Here is a 15,485-nt window from a genome sequence, read left to right on the forward strand (position 1 = left end):
CGGCCGAAGGCTTAATAGTCCCATTTTAGTTGGGTTGGTGGCCTCTTTAGGCTTGTAAATAAAGGTTGTGTCATGTGGACACGTGCGAGAGCTTTTCGGTCTGTAATGGACCATTTTACCCTTTGTTGTGCCACTGTTCAGAGCTTGTAAAGTCTGTTTGTAATTTGCATTGTCTATGAAGTGTTTTTCGGACATGTTTGCTTGTGGATCCCGATTGAGGCGTTCTCTTTAACCCGTTCTCTCTTTTGTTGGTCCTAAGGGACAATGGGAGGCTTCGGGGAGGCTGACCTTTGCGGACGGACACGCAAGGGTGCCGCACGGCTTAGGCAAAACCAGCTAAGTCCGTGTCATTAGGGCAGGGGCGACGGTGGCTTCTCCCTGGGGCTACCTACTTAGCTTGTACTAATTTTCTTAGGCTAATATGTTGGGAATGATCAACATTATGCCCAAATATTCTTGGGCTAATATGTTAGGAATGGTCAATAAAATTTCGAGACGGTGCATAAAAAACCGATTGAACCTCGACTTTGCGCAATTATTATGACCGTCAAGTTTTTCTGTGAAACCATTCTCATAGGACTTCACTTGGGCAAATATTTTGGGAATGATCAATTTTTTGAATTTTTGAGATGGTCCAAAAAGAACCTATCAAACCTTGACTTTGTGCAAAATTTATGACCGCCATGTTTTTTATCGAAGCCCAGCATATACGACTTCCCGAAGGTAAATTTATTGGGAATTGTCAATATTTTAAATTTTTTAGAGGGAGCACAAAAAACCGATCGAACCTTAACTCTTTGCAACCATGATGGGCGTCACGTCTTTTGACAAAACCCAGCTTAAACAACTTCCCTAGAGCTAATATGTTTGGAATTGTCAATATTTCGAATATTTGAAACGGTGCAAAAAAATTGATCGAACCTCGACTTTACGTAAACTTTATAACCGTCATATTTTTTTGAAAAACTAAGCTAAAACAACTTCCATGGAGCTAATATGTTGGGAATGGTTAATATTTTAAATTTTCGATATAGTATACAAAAAACCAATTGAACTTTGATTTTTCGTAAAGTTTATGACTGTCACGTCTTTTTCCGAAACTATGCTTATATTGACTACACTAGGGCAAATATGTTGGGAGTAATCAATTTTTTAAATTTTTGAGATGGTGCGCAAAAAATCGATCGAACCTCAACATTGCAAAAACTTTTAACTATCACGTTTTATTTCTAAAACTATGCTCGTACGACATCTCATGTTCAAATATGTTTGGAATGATCAATTTTTTGCATTTTCGAGATGGTGCGTAGAAAACCAATCCAGCATCGACTTTATGCAAAATTTATGATTGTAAGTTTGTTTCTGAAACCAAGCTTATACAACAAACTTCCTTTGGGCTAATATGTTGGGAATGGTTATTATTTTGTATTTTCAAGATGGTGTGCAAAAACTGTTCGAACCTCGACTTTGCGCAAACTTTATGACCGTTTCTTTTTTTGCGAAAACTGGCTTATACAACTTCCATAGGTCTAATATGTTGGGCATGATCAATGTTTTGAATTTTTGAGATAGTGCTCAAAAAATCGACCAAACCTCGACTTTGCGTAAATTTTATGAGCGTCATGTTTTCTTGCAAAACCAGGCTCACACAACTTCCATAATACTAAGATGCAGGGAATGGTCAAAATTTTGAATGTTAAAGATGGTGCTAATAAAACCAATTTAACCTTAACTTTTTGCAAATATTATGATTGAGATAATTTTTTGTGAAACCATGCACAAACGACTTCGCCAGGGCAAATAAGTTGATAATGATCAATTTTTTTAATTTTCAAGAATGCGCAAAAACTGATCAAACCCCGACGTTGTACAAACTTTATGACGGCAATTTTTAAGAGGGTCAACAAAAAACAATCGAATCTCGGCTTTGGGCAATCTTAATGATCGTTATTTTTTTTTTTTTGAACCTAAGCTTATACAACTTCCCTTCTGCAAAAGTGTTGGGGATGGTAAACATTTTAAATTTTCGAGATAGTGCACAAAAAACCAATCGAGCCTCGACTTTGTAGAAGCTTTATGACCATCATACTTTTTTCCAGAATCCAGGCATATATAATTTCCCTAGGGCTAAAATCCTAGTGATGGATAGTTCTCTACCAGAGAAGAGGTAGGGAGGCGACCCTTGCGATAGGAGGCGAGAAGAGACTGAGGGCAAGGGCACCTCGCGGGCATCACACACTTCCGTGCCTTTAATGGCGTGTGCGATGGTGATTTAAGGCAGGGGCAACGGTTGCTTCTCCCTCAGGCTACCTACTCGGCTTGTACAAATTTTCTTGGGCTAATATGTTGGGAATAGTCAACATTATGCCCAAATTTTCTTCGGCTAATATGTTAAGAATGGTCAATAAAATTTCGAGACGGTGCATAAAAAACCGATTGAACCTCGACTTTGCGCAATTTTTATGACCGTCAAGTTTTTCTGTGAAACCATTCTCATAGGACATCACTAGGGAAATATTTTGGGAATGATCAATTTTTTGAATTTTTGAGATGGTGCAAAAAGAACCTATCAAACCTTGATTTTGTGCAAAATTTATGACTGCCACCTTTTTTTACGAAGCCAAGCATATACGACTTCCCAAAGGCAAATTTAATAGTAATTGTCAATATTTTAAATTTTTGAGAGGGGGCACAAAAAAACCGATCGAACCTTAACTCTTTGCAACCTTGATGGCCGTCACGTCTTTTGGCAAAACCCAGCTTAAACAACTTCCCTAGAGCTAATATGTTTGGAATGGTCAATATTTCGAATATTTGTAACGGTACATAAAAAACTGATCGAACCTCGATTTTGCGTAAACTTTATAACCGTCATATTTTTTTGAAAAACTAAGATTAAACAACATCCATGGAGCTAATATGTTGGGAATGGTTAATATTTTGAATTTTCAATAATGGTGTGCAAAAAACTAATTGAACTTCGATTTTTCTCAAAGTTTTTGACTATCACGTCTTTTTCCGAAACTATGCTTATATTGACTACCCTAGGGCAAATATGTTGGGAGTGATCAATTTTTTAAATTTTTTAGATAATGCGCAAAACATCGATCGAACCTCGACATTGCAAAAACTTTTAACTATCAGGTTTTTTTTCTAAAACTATGCTTGTACGACATCTCATGGACAAATATGTTTGGAATGATCAATTTTTTGAATTTTCGAGACGGTGCGTAGAAAACCAATCCAACATCAACTTTATACAAAATTTATTATCGTAAGTTTGTTTCTAAAACCAAGCTTATACAACAAACTTCCTTTGGGCTAATATCTTGGGAATGGTTATTATTTTAAATTTTCAAGATGGTGTGTAAAAACTGTTCGAACCTCGACTTTACGCAAACTTTATGACCGTTTCTTTATTTGCGAAAACTGGCTTATACAACTTCCATAGGTCTAATATGTTGGGCATGATCAATGTTTTAAATTTTTGAGATAGTGCTAAAAAAACCGACCAAACCTCGACTTTGAGCAAATTTTATGATCGTCATGTTTTTTTGCGAAACCAGGCTCACACAACTTCCATAATGCTAAGATGTAGGGAATGGTCAAAATTTTGAATGTTTAAGATGGTGCTCAGAAAACCAATTAAACCTTGACTTTGTGTAAATATTATGACTTACATAATTTTTTGTGAAACCATGCACAAACGACTTCGCTAGGGCAAATGAGTTGATAATGATCAATTTTTTGAATTTTCAAGAATGCGCAAACAACTGATCAAACCCCGACGTTGCACAAACTTTATGACGATCATGTTTTCGTGTGAAACTAAGCTTATACAACTTTCCGAAAGCTAATATTTGGGAAATTGTTAAAATTATAAATTTTTGAGAGGGTCCACAAAAAACAATCGAATCTCGACTTTAGGGAACCTTTATGATCGTCATTTTTTTTTGTGACCCTAAGCTTATACAACTTCCCTTGGGCAATAGTAAATATTTTAAATTTTCGAGATAGTGCCCAAAAAAGCAATCGAGCCTCGACTTTACAGAAGCTTTATGACCATCAGATGTTTTTCCAGAATCCATACATATACAATTTCCCTACGGCTAAAATCCCAGAGATTGATAGTTCTCTACCATAAAAGAGGTAAGGAGGCGACCCTTGCGATAGGAGGCGAGAAGAGACTGAGGGCAAGGGCACCTCGTGGGCATCACACACTCCCGTGCCTTTAATGGCGAGTGCGAGGGTGACTTAGGGCAGGGGCGACGGTTGCTTCTCCCTAGAGCTACCTACTTGGCTTGTACAAATTTTCTTGAGATAATATGTTGGGAATGGTCAACATTATGCCAAATTTTCTTGAGCTAATATGTTAGGAATGGTCAATAAAATTTTGAGACGGTTCATAATAAACCGATTGAACCTCGACTTTGCGCAATCTTTATGGCCGTCAAGTTTTTCTGTGAAGCTATTCTCATAAGACTTCACTAGGGCAAATATTTTGGGAATGATCAATTTTTTGAATTTTTGAGATGGTCCAAAAAGAACCTATCAAACCTTGACTTTGTGCAAAATTTATGACCGCCACGTTTTTTAACGAAGCCCAACATATACGACTTCCTGAAGGTAAATTTTTTGGGAATTGTCAATATTTTAAATTTTTGAGAGAGTGCACAAAAAATCGATCGAACCTTAACTCTTTGTAAACTTGATGACCGTCACGTCTTTTGTCAAAACCTAGCTTAAACAACTTCTCTGGAGCTAATATGTTTGGAATGATCAATATTTCGAAAATTTGAGACGGTACGCAAAAAACTGATCGAACCTCGATTTTGCGTAAACTTTATAACCGTCATATTTTTTTGAAAAACTAAGCTTAAACAACTTCCATGGAGCTAATATGTTGGCAATAATCAATATTTTGGATTTTCGAGATGGTGCGCAAAAAACCAATTAAACTTCGATTTTTCGTAAAGTTTATGACTGTCATGTCTTTTTCCGAAACTATGCTTATATTGACTACCCTAGGGCAAATATGTTGTAAGTGATCAATTTTTTTAATTTTTTAGATGGTATGTAAAAAATCGATCGAACCTCGACATTGCAAAAACTTTTAACTATCACATTTTTTTTTCTAAAACTATGCTCGTACGACATCTCATGGACAAATATGTTTGGAATGATCAATTTTTTGAATTTTTGAGACGGTGCGTAGAAAACCAATTCAACTTCGACTTTATGCAAAATTTATGGCTATAAGTTTGTTTCTGAAACCAAGCTTATACAACTAACTTCCTTTGGGCTAATATGTTGGGAATGGTTATTATTTTGAATTTTCAAGATGGTGGGCAAAAACTGTTCGAACCTCAAATTTGCGCAAACTTTATGATCGTTTTTTCTTTGCGAAAACTGGCTTATACAACTTCCACAGGTATAATATGTTGGGTATGATCAATGTTTTGAATTTTTGAGATAATGCTCAAAAAATCGACCAAACCTCGACTTTGCGCAAATATTATAATCGTTATGCGAAACCAGGTTCACACAACTTCCATAATGCTAAAATGCTGGGAATGATCAAAATTTTGAATGTTTGAGATGGTGCGCAGAAAACCGATTTAACCTAGACTTTGTGCAAATATTATGACTAACATAATTTTTTGTGAAATCATGCACAAACCACTTCCCCTGGGCAAATAAGTTGATAATGATCAATTTTTTGAATTTTCAAGAATGCACAAACAACTGATCAAACCCCGACGTTGCACAAACTTTATGACGACCATGTTTTCGTGCGAAACTAAGCTTATACAACTTTCTGAAAGCTAATATTTAGGAAATTATCAATATTGTAAATTTTTGAGAGAGTGAACAAAAAACAATCGAATCTCGACTTTGGGCAATCTTAATGATCGTTATTTTTTATTTTTTTGAACCTAAGCTTATACAACTTCCCTTGTGGAAAAGTGTTGGGAAAGGTAAATATTTTAAATTTTCGAGATAGTGCACAAAAAACCAATCGAGCCTCGACATTGTAGAAGCTTTATGACCATCATATTTTTTTCCAGAATCCAGGCATATACAATTTCTCTAGGGCTAAAATCCCAATGATTGATAGTCCTGTACCAAAGAAGAGGCAGAGAGGCGACCCTTGCGATAGGAGGCAAGAAGAGAGTGAGGGCAAGGGCACCTCGCGGGCAACACACACTCCCGTGCCTTTAATGGCGAGTGCGAGGGTGACTTAGGGCAGGGGCGACGGTGGCTTCTCCCTAGGGCTACCTAATTGGCTTGTACAAATTTTCTTGAGCTAATATGTTGGGAATGGTCAACATTATGCCCAAATATTCTTGGGCTAATATGTTAGGAATGGTCAATAAAATTTCGAAACGGTGCATAAAAAACCAATTGAACCTCGACTTTGCGCAATCTTTATGACCATCAAGTTTTTCTGTGAAACCATTCTCATAGGACTTCCCTAAGGCAAATATTTTGGGAATGATCAATTTTTTGAATTTTTGAGATGGCCCAAAAAGAACCTATCAAACCTTGACTTTGTGCAAAATTTATGACCGCCAAGTTTTTTAATGAAGCCCAGCATATACGACTTCCCGAATTGCACTGTAGCGTTGCAACCTGTTCGAACATGTATTTTTTTACAAGAAAAACACAAAACCAAGGCAAAACAGGCTATCATGTCTCTGTACAAGCATGCAAAAGCGACGAACGGTTCGTTGAACGAAGTTGTTACGAGTGCACGACGATCATTCGTGACACAACGGTTGAACTAACTATTGAAACTAATTTGACCCAAATGTTGATTGGTACCATTGAAATCCAACTGTTACCAACCCGCATTGATCAGTAATGGTGACCATATTAGGTGATACATGAGGCATACCATCCGGTACACCAACCTTATAGTGTACCATCCAAAAATGGTTGGTCAATATATCAATCAACAGGCGAACCGATACATACCGCTCATCTTGTACCCTTTCAACTGGTATGTCAAACCATCTCACCAATGCTCATCTTTACCATCCGAAAATGGTTGGTCCACGTACCAATCAGCAGTATGTACCGCTCATCTAGTACACTTTTAGGCAGTACATCAAACCATGCTCACCAATGCTTTACTATTAGGTAAAAGGATAAAGAAGGAATGGTAGAAAGAAAAAAGTTTTATAGCTTAAATCAAGATGGTATCCAAACATAAAGGCTTGTTTGGCCTTCATTTTCATATAAATGTGTAATAGTACTAGCCAAAATTTTTGAGGTTGCTTCAGCCCATCACTAGCACATAAGAGGATTTCTAAAAGCTGAATCAAATAGTGATCAAATGCAACTTTACCTGATATTTCAAATGACAAAGATTGTCCAAAGCATAAATTATTTTATTGAAAGTTATTGACACACTGACTTGTTTTCTTCATGAGCTCAGACCAAGAGGCTCTGTTGAGACATCCTAATGGTTATAGTGCGTTATAGCACAATTGATAGATCTCTTATTTGATATCCTAATGGTTAGTGCGTTGTTGAACAATTGATGGATCTCCGGTTCGACTCTACGTGTAAGCATCTTGAAAGTCATTTAATATAATGTAAATTTTAAATTTCTTCCTAATTTTCTTATAAAAATTAACAAAATTAAGATAAGACAAATCAATAAACTCTATATCATAAACAACTTACTTATTAAACAAATATTAGAATTTAGTCACTAACTATTCTGTTAAAATAGTCAGTAGTGGCAATATCATCATTGAACCATTGAATCATTAATATATTCGTATAATTTAAATATCCATTCACCAAGGCACATCTCAACACCATCAAGATAGTCACGATTTTATTATATCCATCATTACTAGTTATTTTCAATTTCCAATAACCAATCCTTAGTTAGTAAAATACCAATTTAAGGATTGTTCCTATTGCATTTTGTGTTAGTCAAATAGAGAGTTTGAATTATGTCCTCTTCCCTCGTCTTATTGTTGTTCATTCCCGGGTGTCAACATTACACCATTGATGACTCCGGTAATCAACTTATGTTGCCAATCCCACTAGCATGTAAGAAGGCATAAGTAATATGAACAAGTGAAAACAATGTTATATTTGTTGTGACAATTCTCAAAATATACCTTCAAATCTATTCCCCTTGTCCTAACCAAACTCAACCAAAATGGGGTTGTTAAGCATTCGACCGTCCCTCTACATGTTGTGCAACGCATGAACAAACCAAAATACACGAACATACATAAGCATTACATTAAAAGCCATATTTACAATTTTGTCCGTAACAGACCGGTACCGAGGCGTACTGACCAATACCGCCCTAGATTTCAACCATTGTTGAGGCATGGTAAGTGGAGGTATTTTTAAGTTTTTGGATGTACCATCTGTATACCCTGGCATACCGACGGTACATACCGATACGTGCCGTACCGAGTGGAGCTCAATACGTCGGTACGGACCGGCATTTAAAACCTTGCTCCAGGGTATTGACATTAGATTGACAGCCAGTATCAAATACTGTCAAATCACCAAAGGAACTCCTCATTGTGAGTTGTACTCCATAGTTGACCTATTGTTAGTAGAGTCTTAAATCGTCAATGGACTGATGAGAGAGCTAAAAATAATGGTACAGGGATGAGAAGCAAAATATTGTCTTGTACAAAAAAACAGCACGCAAAGTTACATCCGTAAGGAGCTAACATCTCAAACTATATAAAAAGGATTGTCATCTAGTGCATACTGGATGCATATCATTCCCTAGCCAGACCTGTACCGGTCGGTACCAGTACACTGGTATGTACGAGTGAAGATGAAGGAGAAGGCGAAGGCACAGTAAAGGAAGGAAGAAAAGGAGGCAATGGAGGAAGAGGAGAATAGGTGTATGCGCTAGGTGGTGCAAAGCAACAATGTACAAGGTCATGACGTGCACGATTAGGGCAAGGGTGCAAACATATTTTTTACATTTTATATGGGCAGGTTGAACTGTCCAAAACGGGGGCAGTCCACATACTGGTTCACACACCAGGACTGTTATGTACATACCAGTCCAGGCAAAACATCATTTGTTGCTCTATGTTTGATAGAAAAGGTACATATATTGAGGTATTATACCTTGACAAACTAATAGCAAAGGACACTGATAAAAGAAAAAGAAAAGTATTGTACCTCAAAAACTTTCTGCCAAATGGCTTCTTGCCCATTGAAAGCAAGTGGTAAGTTGACCCCTTGGAGAACCATCCAATCAATTTCCTTCTCCCATCTTTCCCAACTCCACCATGCATACGAATCTTAACACAATAAAAAAACAAAGTTCACAACACAGAAGAAACAAATATAAATAGCATACAACTGGGGTGTCATACCCTAGAATGCCACCCGAGGCAGTTCCAAGGGCTGGCATTTCACATCATAAACTATGCATCAATATCTTAGCCAATTTATCCAAACACCGTAAAGGTTCTAGCAAAATCAAGGGTCGCAAGTACAAGCAACACAAACTCACACTAGAATGTTACCATCATGGACAAATATTAGCACAAGGGCATGCCAACATTATGTAAAACGAGTACAAGGGCAGCGCAAAGTAGTAAAAAGCTCACGCAATGTGTCAGTTAAAATGCACTCAATGCACCAAGGAAATGCTGGAGAAGTGAAAGCATTTACAAAATATAACCATAAACTAATTGAACTTGTTGTTATATGACAGAATTCAATGTTTAAAGTAAATTGAACCATTTGCATTAAAAAAAGTTTAACAGACAATTTAAATGGATTGACAACACTGACACGTTGATGGCCGAACAGTTATGGATAGTTATCTGTTGATGACCGACAACTTGGTAGCTAGTTGCTGGAGGGGTCAATAACCAGGTAGTCAGCAGTCAAGAGGTCACCAGGAATGGAACTAAATGGCAACAAACATATGTCATGGTAACTGACTATATATTTTAGATGAGTTTAAGCATACAACAGATGATGACTCTCCATGGTCCAAAGACACTGAAATGACTATAAATCAAATGGCTCAAACTTGCCATTCTTGGAAAATGTCACTTCCTGCTGCCCAACTAATAGTGGAGAGAAATCTATTCATGAAATTAATGATTTATTAAGCATATCCTCATTTCTTTTGCGAAACAATTTTTTACTAGATGCATAATGAAGAAACATTCTAGATAATGTAATCACTAAAAATAGCTAATTGACCTAGATGGACTTAAGGACTATGACATTCTAACAGATTGACTATCTCTTAGCACATGTTTCAGTACGTTTAACTTTTATGATTGTAAAATGTTAGAACTTGGAGGCAACTACCATGATTGTACATGTAACATCTGCACCTATGTAGCTGCTGAATCCACATACAGTACAAACATTTTCTGGCCCAACCAAATTTCAGTTAGAAACATATAGAAAGCACAAATATCCTGAGGCCAGATTATAACAAATTATGGAGTCTGATATGCTTATAGATGGTGACAAGCAACCATGTATAAAGCAGAAAGTGGAGCAAATTAGCACTCAGTTCAGCAAATTTAATCCAAAAAAATCAAACAAAAAAATCTATTTCATTTTTAAATGTGAACCTCCATTATATGCTCTGAAGTGAATGATATAAAGATGGAACTTCATGGAGGTTATAATCACGTTAATTTTACCTCTTTGTTCCAGCTTTCGTATTTTATTTTAACTAATAGCTATGTTGTTCAAATAACAATCAGGCAGCTGTGCCATTGCTGCACTGTAGTTTGAGTTGGTGTCTAAGCAATGTTAAGAACCATTTTCTTAATTATTATCATAGTAAAAACAGTGAAACTATCCATTTATTTCTCTTCTTTTGAGGATAAATAATGTACCGAAGTACATAAGATGCTCAAATAATTTGTAGTAGTATTCACTAAAATTTACGAAACTAAAAGAAAAAATGTCCACATGCCCAAAGTTGGTTTCTTGGATTTTCAGACTAGATTAAACTCGTTTCAACTTTATGTGTAGCTTTTAAGTAATATAAAAACTAGAAAGTGAATTTCAAATAATAGCTATCAAGATGAAAATAGATACTTCTGTCTCACATTAATGGACTTCTAGACCAAACTAAGGGGGCTATTAAGCGCCAAATCAACTTAAAAAACAAATATAAAGTAACTTACAACTGGATGTAACAGCATTCTGGTAGTAACTCAACGGAACAGGTCTTTGTACCAAAATACCAGCCGAAGGAACATGCGGAAGGGAGCCCACTTTTGGTAGAGATGACAACTGTAGACCACCGGTCTTTTCCCAAGATATGTGTATCAGACACCAGTGTTTTAAGCAGTGTCTGCCGTACCGAATCGTACTGCCCGTACCAGGCCAGCGGTACGCGAACCGCCCGGTACCGGTCCGACTGTAGCAGCACAGTGCACCGTTGCAGTGCACCGTTGCAGTGCTACAGTGCTCTGTACACCTGGGTGTACCGCTCGGTACACCGTACCGTAACGGTACCGAGCCCAGGTCGAAATACTGGTACGGTACGGTATTGCGAACCTTGGTTTTAAGTACCAATGGAGACCAGCAGAAAGTTCAACACCACTTGTCCCTTGGATTCTGTTAAAACATTGAGAGAGTATTTCAACTAGGAGGCACAATTACAGGATAAGCATCTGAAGTATTTTTTAAATACTTTCATATTTCACTAACAAAAAAAAAATTGAAAAACCATATACAAAAACTTATAGTAGCATAATTCTGTACCAAAATTCCGATATCCATAAATCTTGATGGAAAGGAGTTCCATAAATTAGAAACAAATTTATTGGCCAAGACATCCAGATGTTGTCCCACACAATATCTTGATGGACACAGTCTAACAAACAGAACCATTAGAAGGAAGAAAGAAAGCCAACTAGATGGATTTTCAGCATCGACCAAGGAAAGCAGTAAGTAAAACCAATCAGATATAGAAGAATCAAGCTCCCTTTCATCTTTACCCAATGAATAAAAAATGTCAACAAAGTACAAAAGAATACCTCTGCATACTGTATCCAACACAACAAATGACAGAACATACAGAAAACACAACCAAGCTACATTTAAGTAATTTGACTCCCAACTTATTCACCCTGGTTGATGACTTGGTGCCAAATTAGCATTCAACAAGAATAAGAAGGTCACCCTCCCACATCTTATGAGGAAAAACAAAATAATAATGTAGTAAAAATTAGCATCCATCAAAAATAAGGAGGTTGCCATCATACATCTTATGAGGAAGACCAAAACAATAATGTAGTAACCAATTAACAATATTACCAATCTAGCCTTGTTTTACTAATCTTATACTTTAGCAATTTCATTGAGGACCATATTCTTCATGGATTTTTCTATATTTTGTCAGTGAAGTTCAATCTGATAAAAGAACAAAGCAAATAAGCATTTTAATCTTCAATTTACAAAATCACCAACCTATACCATCAATGAACAAAAGAATGAATCAATATAAATATGAAAAACAATTAATGGTACTTACAGTATTTCTGGGAATCCTTTTGTACTTAATGATGAATGGTTGCTAATAATGAAGCATGCTACTCCACCACATGTTTCCTTAAAAATAAGTCCAGTGAAGTGTTATCCATTTAGCAGAGAATACAGTGATGAGAAAATTGAACATTTAAATGATCTGGATGTTGACAATTACTACAATCATATAGATACAAAAGATATCTTGATTAATATAAAACTTTGAAAGAGGATTGACACAATACTCCAATCAACAAATAGACGCAACTAAACGATCTAAAATTTCAAGTATTCATCTGCCACGTATCTCTATTGGATATTATATTCGCCTTCATCTAGCAAAAGTTTTTATACTTGTTTGAACCTATTACTGAATAGAATATATTAAACATGAATTAACTACTTGAACTTGTTACACATGTTAAGTTCCCTTACCCATGTCCCAATTATCTTTCTAAAGATAAATGAGTTTGCAGAACACTTAAAAGGCATAATCATTGAGTATTAGCAAGATTCAATTGTCCATGACACATCAGAAAATGTTAGATCTTTTAATATAGTCTAATCACGAAGGAGTTAGTAAAATACACTAATGAAGAGTGCAGATCCAATTTAATTATCAGCCAAAAGCCAGTCCTTTGTATCTTGCTGAAAAACCTCCTATAAATCAATTCCCTTATGGATATTGAACAATTGTCTTTTTTGCTTTTCCCCACAAAATATTTACTAACTTGTAGACTCCTTTAATTAAGTTAACAGTAGCACTTTAACATCAACAAGATTGTTTTTCGATATGACCATTTGCTACTAATTTTCCATTTCTTCCAATTGCATCAACGAGGTCATGGTAGCTACATCCACTTGAAATAACAAAGTTCCTCATCAATTACTAAAAGAATATTTGAGGACCTAAGCACCAAAATAACCCAACCATATACAACAGTTACTTAAATCTCTATCCTTCTAATTTTTGTCTTTATGACCTTGATGCTAGAGTCGATTTAACCTTCGAACTGAGTCCTGAATTTTTCACGTTATCTGCACACTATCTGTCCTAGATTTTGCATTCTCAGATGTTTCGATGAGACAATGGCTTGTTTTGTTCTTCATGCATCTATACCATTTGCTGCTTCATTGATCAGTCTATCTTGTCGCTGGTCCAAATTTTCAATTTAACACAATATAGTGTTGGTTGATTTTAGATGTATTACTTAGTTCATCATAAGAACGACTCTGCACTTACCAAAAATGGTTCCTGAGAGTTCTTGGAAACAATCCAGCAGCTTCAGTTATGTTCTTTGCAATTATTTTCTGTTAATTGCAATTAGTTCTTGGAAAATGTTATTGCATCCTAATGTTAATCACGAAAACTAAAATGATCAACAGTCATCAGGTTCTAAACTGATGCATAGAATTTTCCTTGTAGACACAAACAATTGTGCTACATGACCTACATCATTCTTGCTTCCACGTAATCTAACTATCAACTGAATCCACTGTAATATTCAGAAGTGTCACTGTTAGATACTATGTAGCCACTAGTTACTATTCTTACACAGGAGATCAACCGTTGATACAAATTCCTGCCTGTAATCCACCCTTAACAAGAAGTGGCAAATAAGCAAGGTGGTCAAACATTTGTAATAATTTTCTGTACATGCTTGAATGTGGAAGATGTTGCCAAAGTGCATGGAAATGCAAGAATTTCTTGAATAACATACCATGATCCTCTATACAATGACGCCAATACTTCCACTTGTCAATTTTTTCCTCCTTTGAAGATTCAGGTAATTCAACTCTCCTAAAGTAATCCAAGAACCAACGGTCTAGCACACTAGAGCACATCAAGAATCAAATCCATAAAAGCCCAATTCAGCAGAAACCTTTCAAGAAATGCAGAACCACGTAGTCCTATAACAAGTTTGGGCAATAAATTCTACGGAATCATATTATTTGATCGTCTGTCTAAGGTAAGAGAAATTAGCAATAAAGACGTCGGCGACCTTGGAAACCATCTCAAACTCGAAGTTGGAAACGTGATAAAGGAGGAGGCGGGCGAGGAGGTCAGGGGCGGCGGCCACCTGGATGACGGCGGCGAGGGCCTCCGTTCTTGGATGTCGGCAAGACTCTATATAGATTGGAGGACTCCAGCGGAGAAGAGCCATTCGTCCATGCGACGAGGCCTAGGAGAAAGACAAGAGAGAGAGGAAGGAACCCAAGACTCGGGGAAATGGACGAAGAAGGAAACCAATTCAGCAGAAACCAGATAATTTAACCCTCCTAAAGAAATCCAAGAACCAACGATCTAGCACATACAGAGCACATCAAGAATCAAACCCATAAAGCCTCGATTCAACACAAACCTTTCAAGAAATGCAGAAACGCTTAGTCCTGCAACAAGTTTAGGAAATAAATTCTACGTATTCACATTATTTGATCGTCTGTCTTAGTAAGAGACATTATCAAGAACTTGCCGACCTTGGAAACGATCTCGAATTCGAAGCTGGAAACGTGGAATAGGGCGGGCGAGAAGGCCACGGGCGGCGGCCACCTGGATGGCGGGCGGTAAGCGCTCCCGTTCTTGGATGTGGAGGACTCGATATAGGTGGGATGACTCCAGCGGAGAAGAGCCGGCCGCCCATGTGAGGAGGAAAACGAGAAAGAGAAGAGAGAGGAAGAGAGCGAAGAGGGGACATACTCGGGGTAGCGGGCGAGGAGAAGCCATGGGAATGGCCGGCCGGTCGGAGCATTTTTAAGTGGGTGAGTGGGGAAGGGGTGTGTCACCTGTGTCCGGTCCCATTCACCACGCACGAAAGAATGCGCTACCAGAAAGGTCCTCATAACTCTCTTTGTTGGACCCACACAAAACAACCAATCGGAAGGTGTCTTTCGGTATCCCGGCTCACACTGGATACGGATGTAGGATGACGCGGTGCTTCCATAAGCCAGGAGAAGAGAACGGCGCAGGC

General features: G+C 37.2%; 1 long non-coding RNA gene across 14 annotated transcripts in view; it reads right to left on the reverse strand.

Moving 5' to 3' along the window:
* The window catches only part of LOC135595811 (uncharacterized), a 37,076-nt gene extending 21,824 nt beyond the window's left edge, over positions 1 to 15,252 (reverse strand). For 6 of the 14 annotated variants that reach the window (XR_010480666.1, XR_010480672.1, XR_010480674.1 and 3 more), the window contains exons 1-4: positions 14,995 to 15,250; positions 12,524 to 12,600; positions 11,169 to 11,604; positions 9,181 to 9,302 (exon numbers count right to left, since the gene is read on the reverse strand). This is a non-coding gene — a long non-coding RNA (uncharacterized LOC135595811). Of the gene's footprint in view, positions 1 to 9,180; positions 9,303 to 11,168; positions 11,605 to 12,523; positions 12,601 to 14,237; positions 14,351 to 14,994 lie in introns of all 14 variants that reach the window. The other 8 variants (XR_010480661.1, XR_010480664.1, XR_010480662.1 and 5 more) reach the window with 5 other exon arrangements.
* Positions 15,253 to 15,485: the final 233 nt, after the last annotated feature.

Source organism: Musa acuminata, chromosome BXJ1-2, assembly GCF_036884655.1.
Source record: "Musa acuminata AAA Group cultivar baxijiao chromosome BXJ1-2, Cavendish_Baxijiao_AAA, whole genome shotgun sequence".
NCBI classification, from domain to species: domain Eukaryota; kingdom Viridiplantae; phylum Streptophyta; class Magnoliopsida; order Zingiberales; family Musaceae; genus Musa; species Musa acuminata.